The sequence below is a fragment of the Oncorhynchus kisutch genome, linkage group LG13 (assembly GCF_002021735.2).
Source record: "Oncorhynchus kisutch isolate 150728-3 linkage group LG13, Okis_V2, whole genome shotgun sequence".
NCBI classification, from domain to species: Eukaryota; Metazoa; Chordata; class Actinopteri; order Salmoniformes; family Salmonidae; genus Oncorhynchus; species Oncorhynchus kisutch.
In genome coordinates this window covers 67,258,676-67,269,706 of record NC_034186.2, presented here as the reverse complement: position 1 = coordinate 67,269,706, position 11,031 = coordinate 67,258,676, and the positions used below count along the sequence as shown (strand labels likewise).

General features: G+C 42.1%; 1 protein-coding gene across 1 annotated transcript in view; it reads right to left on the bottom strand.

Moving 5' to 3' along the window:
• Positions 1-9,972, bottom strand: part of adgrb1a (adhesion G protein-coupled receptor B1a) — a 116,290-nt gene extending 106,318 nt beyond the window's left edge. Inside the window, exons 1-2 of the mRNA XM_031787052.1 lie at positions 9,408-9,972; positions 2,099-2,219 (exon numbers count right to left, since the gene is read on the bottom strand). The gene's annotated coding sequence lies outside the window, so the exon portion shown is untranslated. The remainder of the gene's footprint in view (positions 1-2,098; positions 2,220-9,407) is intronic.
• Between the last annotated feature and the right edge of the window lie 1,059 nt (positions 9,973-11,031).

Here is an 11,031-nt window from a genome sequence, read left to right as displayed (position 1 = left end):
CAGGACTTTCTATGTTGCCTGCATAAACGTGCATAAACACATGTAGAAGGAAAATAAAAACGCGGCTGTGATTATCCAACAGTGCATTCTCCAGATTATACAGACCAGACGCTACAATAGCAGCTAAGCATCTGATTTTTCTAAGCACAGCATATTTACACAGCATGATACCCATCTCGTAGAACAGTCGCCTGTAAAACCATGCAGAGCAGCGCCTTACGTATTGACAACATTAAATTAACAAACAGATTCCCACTATGGGGATCGATAAAGTACTCTGTCCATTGAAACTGAAACTGTATATATTTTTTTCAGAATAGAATATACAAGATCTACAGAGAATAGGGTCAAAGGGGCACTGACAGCCACACACACACACACACACACACACACACACACACACACACACACACACACACACACACACACACACACCACACACACACCCACACATATATATCAGTGCATTTGGAAAGTATTCAGAACCCTTGACTTTTTCCACATTTTGTTACGTTACAGCCTCATTCTAAAATGGATGAAATAAAGGTTTTCCCTCATCGATCTACACACATTACCCCATAATGACAAAGTGCACTGGCCTACACACATTACCCCATAATGACAAAGTGCACTGGCCTACACACATTACCCCATAATGACAAAGTGCACTGGCCTACACACATTACCCCATAATGACAAAGTGCACTGGCCTACACACATTACCCCATAATGACAAAGTGCACTGGCCTACACACATTACCCCATAATGACAAAGTGCACTGGCCTACACACATTACCCCATAATGACAAAGTGCACTGGCCTACACACATTACCCCATAATGACAAAGTGCACTGGCCTACACACATTACCCCATAATGACAAAGTGCACTGGCCTACACACATTACCCCATAATGACAAAGTGCACTGGCCTACACACATTACCCCATAATGACAAAGTGCACTGGCCTACACACATTACCCCATAATGACAAAGTGCACTGGCCTACACACATTACCCCATAATGACAAAGTGCACTGGCCTACACACATTACCCCATAATGACAAAGTGCACTGGCCTACACACATTACCCCATAATGACAAAGTGCACTGGCCTACACACATTACCCCATAATGACAAAGTGCACTGGCCTACACACATTACCCCATAATGACAAAGTGCACTGGCCTACACACATTACCCCATAATGACAAAGTGCACTGGCCTACACACATTACCCCATAATGACAAAGTGCACTGGCCTACACACATTACCCCATAATGACAAAGTGCACTGGCCTACACACATTACCCCATAATGACAAAGTGCACTGGCCTACACACATTACCCCATAATGACAAAGTGCACTGGCCTACACACATTACCCCATAATGACAAAGTGCACTGGCCTACACACATTACCCCATAATGACAAAGTGCACTGGCCTACACACATTACCCCATAATGACAAAGTGCACTGGCCTACACACATTACCCCATAATGACAAAGTGCACTGGCCTACACACATTACCCCATAATGACAAAGTGCACTGGCCTACACACATTACCCCATAATGACAAAGTGCACTGGCCTACACACATTACCCCATAATGACAAAGTGCACTGGCCTACACACATTACCCCATAATGACAAAGTGCACTGGCCTACACACATTACCCCATAATGACAAAGTGCACTGGCCTACACACATTACCCCATAATGACAAAGCCAAAACTGTTTTTTTGATTTTTTTTTTGCAAATGTATTACAATTAAAAAACGGAAATACCTTATTTACATCAGTATTCAGACATGGAGCATCATAACATACTATGTCACACGATCAGACGTTTATGCTAATTCCATTTTTATCTATATCAACTCTTTGTTTCCCCCTAAAATCTTATTTTTTTTCTTTCCTTTTGACTAGGTACTGAATGTGTACAAGATCAAATAAACCTTACTACATCCTTATCTTCTCTTTTCTGTTGCAACATGTGGAATTAAGTGTGATTCTGAGTGCTACCACTCAGTGTTATAATTCCAATATGGACAAGATTAAAACACCAGCAGCCTATAATAACACTCACTTTTAGGGTTAAAAAATTCCTGGAACTTTCAAAAAATTCTGTTTCCCAGAGCTCCTGGTCGGAGGACTTCGGACTTCCTGGTTATTCCCTCCTCATACCGGGAAACCTCCATCTGGGATTTCTGAAGAAAAAAACAGAGGATTTAATGACGGTTCCAGGAATTTTGCAACCCTACTCACTTTTAACCATCCGCTATAGGAAAGTGAGGTAGACTCCATGTCAACTTCCAAAAAGATAAACAGATTCTTTGATCCTTTGTACAGCAGCTTTCAGCATTTTGACATTTTTCTAATGATACAGCTTTCAGCATTTGAATGATTTTAATGCCATGTTGCTCAGGCAACCAATTAGAGTGGAGAATAGAGGTAACTCTGATGAGTTCCTGTGTTGACGCTAGGCTAACTAGCTCATAGAGGAATCAGAGGGGATTGAATGGAGACTCACTGAGGTGTGGTCTCTGATACAGATGACTATCTATGGGACTCGAGATCAAAGCACAACCATGCCTTGTTCTCATCAGGGTGTATACAGACAGAGTGGGGAGAAATCATTGGTTCCAATTGCCTGTCTTTTATTATTGGGTTTTCTAAGCACATTTACACAGCATGATACCCATCTCGTAGAACAGTCGCCTGTAAAACCATGCAGAGCAGCGCCTTACGTATTGACAACATTAAATTAACAAACAGATTCCCACTATGGGGATCGATTGTCACGCCCTGGTCGAAGTATATTGTGTTTGTCTTTATTTATTTGGTCAGGCCGGGGTGTGACATGGGTTTATTGTGGTGTGTTTTATCTTGGGGTTTTGTTAGGTATTGGGTGTGTGGCTTAGTGGGGGTATCTAGCAAAGTCTATGGCTGTCTGGAGTGGTTCTCAATCAGAGGCAGGTGTTTATCGTTGTCTCTGATTGGGAACCATATTTAGGCAGCCATATTCTTTGAGTGTTTTGTGGGTGATTGTTCCTGTCTTTGTGTTTGCACCAGATAGGGCTGTTTCGGTTTTCACATTTCATTATTTTGTAGTTTCTTCATGTATAGTTTTTTCCTTCATTAAAATATCATGAATCATCATCACGCTGCATTTTGGTCCGACTCTCCTTTACCACAAGAGAACCGTTACATCGATAAAGTACTGTGTCCATTGAAACTAAAACTGTATATTTTGTCAGGATAGAATATAGAAGATCTACAGAGAATAAGGTCAAAGACAATGCATGTGGCTGTCAGTGCCCCTCACTAATGTAGAGTGTATGATGCCCAAATGACACCCAACATACAAAAACAGCACCCAACCCTCAGGACAGCCCTATCAAGAAATAGCATATTCTGTATATATTATAAATATCAATATTAAGACATAGAACTTCATAACATACTATGTCACACAATCAGACATGTATGCTAATTCAATTTTTATCTATATCAACTCTTTATTTCCCCCTAAAATCATATTTTTCTTTCCTTTTGTCTCTATACTGTAATTCAGTTGTCAGCTGTGAATGTGTACAAGCTCAAATAAACCATGTGGGGAAAACCAGGGAATTTATTGAAAGTTACAGGAATTTTGCAACCCTACTCACTTTCAAGTCCACTATCAAATGAATCCTCCACTAACAAATGAATTCTCTGCTATATGAAAGTGAAGTACACTAGATGCCAACTTCCAAAAATATAAACAGATTATTTGATCCTTTGTACAGCAGCTTTCAGCATTTTGACATTTTTCTAATGATACAGCTTTCAGCATTTGAATGATTTGAATGATACCATGTTGCTCAGGCAACCAATTAGAGTGGAGAATAGAGGTAACTCTGATGAGTTCCTGTGTTGACGCTAGGCTAACTAGCTCATAGAGGAATCAGAGGGGATTGAATGGAGACTCACTGAGATGTGGTCTCTGATACAGATGACTATCTATGGGACTCGAGATCAAAGCACAACCATGCCTTGTTCTCATCAGGGTGTATACAGACAGAGTGGGGAGAAATCATTGGATCCAATAACCTGTCTTTTATTATTGGGGTTTTCAAACAAAATGAAAGCTAGTAAGAATAATTCATATTTATTTTTCAGAAAAAAACACCAACCAATATGAACAAACAGAATTGCAATTTGTAAACAGAAATTAAAATTGAAATGTACCTCTAATGTAGACACAGTAGCCACATATCCTGTATAATCACAATTTGTGAAAAAGTTGCATTCAAAATTAACCTTAAACAGTCCACATCAACATAAAGCTAAAATACAGATAGCTGAATATAAAAAACCTATCCAGTAGAAGTGACATTCTGGGCTGTTCTCTACCCCGACAGAAGGTCACAACCCCTGAAAGAAAACTGTGGAGGAAGCAGAAAGACAGCCATCTGTGAGTTCTACGCCAGAGCATCTGTGTACAGTATGTGTGTGTGTGTGTGTGTGTGTGTGTGTGTGTGTGTGTGTGTGTGTGTGTGTGTGTGTGTGTGTGTGTGTGTGTGTGTGTGTGTGTGTGTGTGTGTGTGTGTGTGTGTGTGTGTGTGTGTGTGTGTGTGTGTGAGAGAGAGAGACAGAGACAGAGAGAGAGAGAGAGAGAGAGAGAGAGAGAGAGAGAGAGAGAGGGAGCATGCCTGTGTCTGTCTCTGTGTGTCTACAGTCTGTGTCATTTCTCTCCTTCAAACCCTGAACTCCTGCCTACATGCCTGCTGGCTGTTGCAACAAGGCTACAACTTTAACCTTGATTTTTATTTTACATTACAATGACTCACAGTCACAGCAACCCCTAACAGATGCACAAACTTGTTGTCAGTAGTCTAAAACTTTTCTAACAAAGCATCACATTGTATTGGAGGGATATAATGATGCATGGCTCAAGTTTACATTCTGTCTTAGGGACTCATTACATATGCACATTCAGCATGGGTACACACACACACACACACACACACACACACAAACACAAATACACACACGCGCACACACACACACACACACGCACGCACGCACACACACACACACCACACCACACACACACACACATACACAAACACAAACACACACAATCCTTTGTCTTACCAGACCCCCTTGATCTTAAACGAGTCCCAATGTAATTAAAACACACCAGAAATGCAGACAGACAGAAGTAGCAGAAAGGTGTGAGGGTGATTCTCCCTCCCTCCCTCCCTCCCTCCCACACACACACACACACACACACACACACACACACACACACACACACACACACACACACACACACACACACACACACACACACACACACACACACACACACACACACACACACATATATATATAAGAGGTGTGAGGGTGTTTCTCTCTACCTCATTCCCTTCTCACCCCCATTAAACACCAAGTAAAAAACATAGCAGGCAAAATAACTCCTACTAATTCAATACCATGTCTTACTGCCATGCAGTTCAGAGCCTGTTTGATCAGCTGTAGCAGAACATGAAAGAGAAAGTGAGATCCAATTCATTAAAAACAAAAACATTCCTTGGCATACAGTTTATAACAACGCTACTTCTCTTTTCCTCTGAGCTCATAATGCTTCAATATATAGAATGATTTGCTCCACACACTACAAGCCCAGTGATGTGCCAACTGAAAACTCTATCCTTGCGTGATGGAGCGCTAGCGTCAGAGACGGGTAAATGTTTAATGAGAAAGCCTTACGACTGCTTCACACAACAGGCCCAAACACGAAAACACAAACAAGCATGTCTGTTTCAAAGGATGGATATCATCACTCTGTGTGATGTTGTGTTGATGGTTAGAGTTAGTGAGCCTCGTTTTTATTTGATTTATTTCACCTTTATTTAACCAGGTTGGCCAGTTGAGAACAAGTTCTCATTTACAACTGCGACCTGGTCAAGATAAAGCAAAGCAGTGCGACAAAAACAACAACACAGAGTTACACATAAACAAACGTACAGTCAATAACACAAAAGAAAATACAAATAATAGGATCTATGTAGTGTGTGCAAATGTAGAAGAGTAGGGAGGAAGGAAATAAATAGGCCATAGAGGCGAAAATAATTACAATTTAGCATTAATACTGGAGTGATACATGTGCAGATGATGATCAGTCTGGTCAGTCGTTGGTCAGTCTCATAGTGTAACGTGTGGACTTTGTAAATGTTGCCTGGCCTCGCCCTGAGTTCCCCTCCCTGGCCCTGCGTCCTCACGATGCATCTTGGCTAGGCCTCATCACCCAGCAACCCTAGCCCCTATTTTAGACACTAATTAGGCAAGCCAATGGACAGGCATGATCTGGGCAGTTACCTCCAAGAGTAAAACGCTCGCGGCGATGGAACTCTCTACTGTTCTGTCACTAAACCATTACCACCAACATTAAAGAGAAGGGAGATTTGTGTTTCTCTCTAGGGTGTCTATCTCTCTCTCTCTGTGTGTGTGTGTGTGTGTGTGTGTGTGTGTGTGTGTGTGTGTGTGTGTGTGTGTGTGTGTGTGTGTGTGTGTGTGTGTGTGTGTGTGTGTGTGTGTGTGTGTGTGTGTGTGTGTGTGTGTGTGTGTGTATGCATGTATGCGTGTGTGTGTGTGTGTGTGTGTGTCAGACAAAGAGAGCAGAATGGGTATGCCTGTCTCCATCATAAACACTCTCTCTATGGTCCCTCGCTCTCTCACTTGCCTTTAATCCACCTTTTATCTCTCTCTTTCTCTTTCATCCCCTCATGTCTCTCCTCTATTTCAATCCCTACGTCTCTGTTTCTTCTTCCCTCTCTTGTCTCTATCCCACCGTGTGTTTTCCATTTCAGGTTGCGTGTGGTGGCACTGAGGTTGAGACACACCAGGTTTATGTAAGGCTAAGGGCTGATGGAGGGAGGAGGAGAGGAAAAGGGAGGGAGGAGAAGAGAGTGAAAAGAGGAGAAGGGAAGTGAGAGGTTGGGACCATAGTATTTGCAGATGCGGCTTGGATACGAGATACAAAAACAAAGGAGGACTTCTAGGTTAAAATACATGCATGGTTGCTTCTCAACGGGCCTCTGTGCTGTGCTTGCTCGGCCCGGTCTGTCCGTGACTCAAAGATTGCCTGCCTGCCAGTCAGGAGGCTCCTGTGGAGGCTAGGCCTATTTATAATCCCTGTGTCTTCTACAAGACTCATAGTAGACTAATATCAGTGGCTGCAGGGTCTGTGTGGCCAGTCCTACTCTTACAGGCCTTTGACCAGACACTATCTGATATCCCTGAATTCCTTGAAAGTGGTGTGGTAGTCCCAAAATAATGTAGAGAATGTTGAATGGAGAGGCAAGGATATGCATCAAGATGTGTTATTACAAGGCTACTAGCCCACAGATTTAATCCATATTGTTACAACTGAAAAATAATAGGAACGTGTATGAAATATGAATGCTTTGTTCAACAGGGCCTTTCATGCATCGTGTATCTTCACCTGTTGAAGTATCTCACACCTTTACTGCTATTTAAAACACGGGAGGAACAGGGGTAGGCTTCACGCGTCTTTACACAGACACAACTCGCTCCGTTTCACCGAGGAGATCCCGTAGTCCCGACGTCCCCGCGGAGTGGATTGAGTGTCTGTAGACTCCCCCCTACAGTAAGAAGACGGAACTTCCTGTTTAACTCTTATCCTTAACCCCCAAATCCATGCGCAAATATTTTCAGGTGCCCAGTCTCAATCACTTTAACCTATGATCTGATCTATTTTATGTCACACAAACACACACACACACACACACACACTTCAATTGCCTTTCTCGCTCTGTTCTTAAAGAGACATCCTTTCAGTAAAGCACGGAGCGCATTGAACCGAATAGGCTCCTGCAAATAGTCTTCTCCCCTTCTCTGTCTTTTCGATAACTCTGCTGTTAACGCTTCATTTAGCCCTACACAAGGGGAGGGAGACTTGGTCCGGAGACATTTAGCGTTCACGTGAGTCAAGGGGGTGGAAATAGGGGGCAGTTTCACCATAAGCGGTTAGGTGAAAATTTTAAAACCATCCTACGTATTTCCCTATAGGGGGGGATATTGTTGTATTATTTATGCCGGCCATTAGTGCTATTTAGGACTAGGGGAAACACAGTATTGATACAGACGCTTCAGTTGCACATCACACGCTCGCCCCAAAGTGTTCAGTGACTACTGATCCGCAAAGCAGAGAGAGCATGACTGCGTTACCAACATGTAGAATCACAATGTATCACATTTTCACTGCAAGCCACGTCGCTATAAGTTATGGCCACATAAATCAACACAAGCTGAATAACAATAACGGAAAACATCAGCAAGTTATTTCATGCTGCATATAGGGATAGGATAGCCTATAATGTTATAATAAATAATGTGCTACTAAGTAAGGACTATTGAACATGTGAGTAAATAAAGAAAATGTAGAGTTTAAAAGTGGAGTAGAGTTCGGAAATAATGCATTTTTCACGACATGGAGAGCTACATGTCTATCGATGTGCAGCTACTTCCAAACGCAGAGACAAGGGAACGCGGGTAGAAGGGAAAAAAAGCCCTCGAGGTATTACTTCCCTAGACAAATAAGGCAGATAATAACAGAAATCTAGAGAAACAATCAATATGCACAACAAACGCATCTCAAAAATCATATTAAACATTTGCCATATTTGTATCCCGGAAAGGTCCATTTGATTTCATCAAAAACAAATACCAGGGTTTGGTAAAACTCAATAAATCACAGTAGATATTCGTTGTGGTGACTTTGCTATCCAGTCTTTCGGAGATAGTGGATAGGTACCTTGGACAGCGACTAGCCTACTAGAGCCCGCCGCCGCCGTGAGGGCGCTAGGAGTTGGACGCGCTGTGATTCCCTGAGCGCGTCTGTTTGACATGTTGATACTGCATAAATCCACAACGGGATCACTAAAAGCTACTCGGAGCAAATTCATCTGGCCCTATTCTCAATTTCCAAAGCTGTACAGCTTATAGTAATCGAATTGAGAGGGACCAGAACGGAAGGAAGAGCAATGCCCATTGGGTTTAGAAGAAGTTGATGTGATGAGTGACGGATATTTTCTCTCTCCCTTGCCTGCCTGAAACAGCCGACTAGCGCCTCGGCTTTGCCGTGAATCTGTCATCAACGAGAATTACCTTAAAACCACGGTGTTGCGAAATAAAATCACTAAATATGTTATCAAACACAAATATTTCATTCTTAAAAACACATTGCCTCAAGGGAAGATGCGAGAAGCATAGGATCCCATGTCGGATTAATATAACACTATGTTATTGACATAGCACATTCGGTTGCAATAAACAATAACTCGTTACTTTGAGGGGTCTATATATTAAATTAAACTAATATTTACCTTGAAAAAGTTAACAGTTCCATTGAAGCATATCTTCCGTGTTCCAAGCTCCAATGCTTTCGAGAGACAATCAACAATTCCACAAGCTTGATTCAAATAAGTTTGTTGTACTTATTGTTTCAAGAGCGCGTAGCCGATTTATAGCCTAATGTAGATATTTTTGATGAAATGAACAAGTCTGAGAAGACCTGCAATTCAAAACTGCTTTATTCCAAAGTTCCTATGAGTAAAATGAATACAAATCCAGTAGTAGATTTTAACAGTAAGTCGATCCAAATTCAAAGGTCCCCCTGTTTCTGAAGAGATGCTCTCAAAATCTATATTTTTAAATCCCAATTTATTGTAGAAGCCTTGTAATCAAGTTATTCTCCAATTTCGCTGGCTTCGATCGACACAGGCGCCAGGTGAAGTGAAGGTCTAAGAAAGCGTAAAATCAGGATAGCTCCTGGTGTGTTGTCTTGATTCCAGTGTGCGCGTTTGGGCAGCATCCATCGTTCATCCCAGTTTGGAGTGTCCTTGCCGGTGTGTCTACGGTCCGGGTGCTGGACCTAGTTTCAGTCTTTGAAGCCCTGGGATTCGTCACAAACGCATATACCCAGCACCCCCCCCCCCCCCCCCCCCCCCCCCTTCTGGAGATGGAGTCGGAGCAATGCGTGGGTGACACACCGAAGTGAATAAGCCACAGCAACGAGGGCTGGGGGTGAGAAATATGCAAGACAACGCAAGAGAGAGAAGAGAAAGGTGAGTGATGGGGTTATTTTTGTCGAAAGAAGTGTGCCTTTCTTAATCAACTGTGTTTTGTAGATTTATCGAAATATTCTTTACAAAGCAATATCTATTCAGGACATGATTAAGTTCTTGCTGCGTTTTCATTTATTGGAATTCGCCAATATATTTAGTAAAATCCTGTTATGTAGCTTAAATATCAACTGTTTAGATGCTTGGATGCAATTACGCGTGGCATTTCAAACTATTATTATTTCCTTAAGAAGCTATTGGTGTCTTGTCTAAAGTAACCAATGTGTGGCAACTATAGTTGAATCTGAATCGAAGATAAATTGAGTGTCTGCACATCAATATCAAGTGCGCACATGCGTAATAAAAACACACACACACACCCTATTTGAGTTCCAAATGCACTAGTCAAGCTGCACGTGCTATAACCTACACTTGCCAAATGGCACATTTAGTGGCTCCGTGGTGGAGCTGTTCGGAGTAGCCTTTACGCCTGCTACGTTAGGTAAGAGTAGCCTAGCGACGGAAAGTGACTCAGGGGTAGGCTATATGTATCCAACCAGATTTTGCGCAGATTATTGTCTAATATCCCGATCAGTGGTTGCAAAATAGACTAGCCAATACTTGTAGCTCAAATGGGAGATTCCATTTCTCGAGGCATCCCATGGCTCTCCCCGCGCGCCTCCAAGTGGGTGGACTTTTTTTTATTATGCATAGGAGGTTCGCTGTTTTAAGGGGGCGGGAATTGGAAGCTTTGAATAGATTCATTCTGGTAAAATAACACACATCTGCCGTTCGAGTAGCTTACATCCATCCAGTAAATTACAGGTAGTTTAGGCTATTTATCTAATTAACAATATTTCTAGAGTGCTCTGTTGACATCAGGATA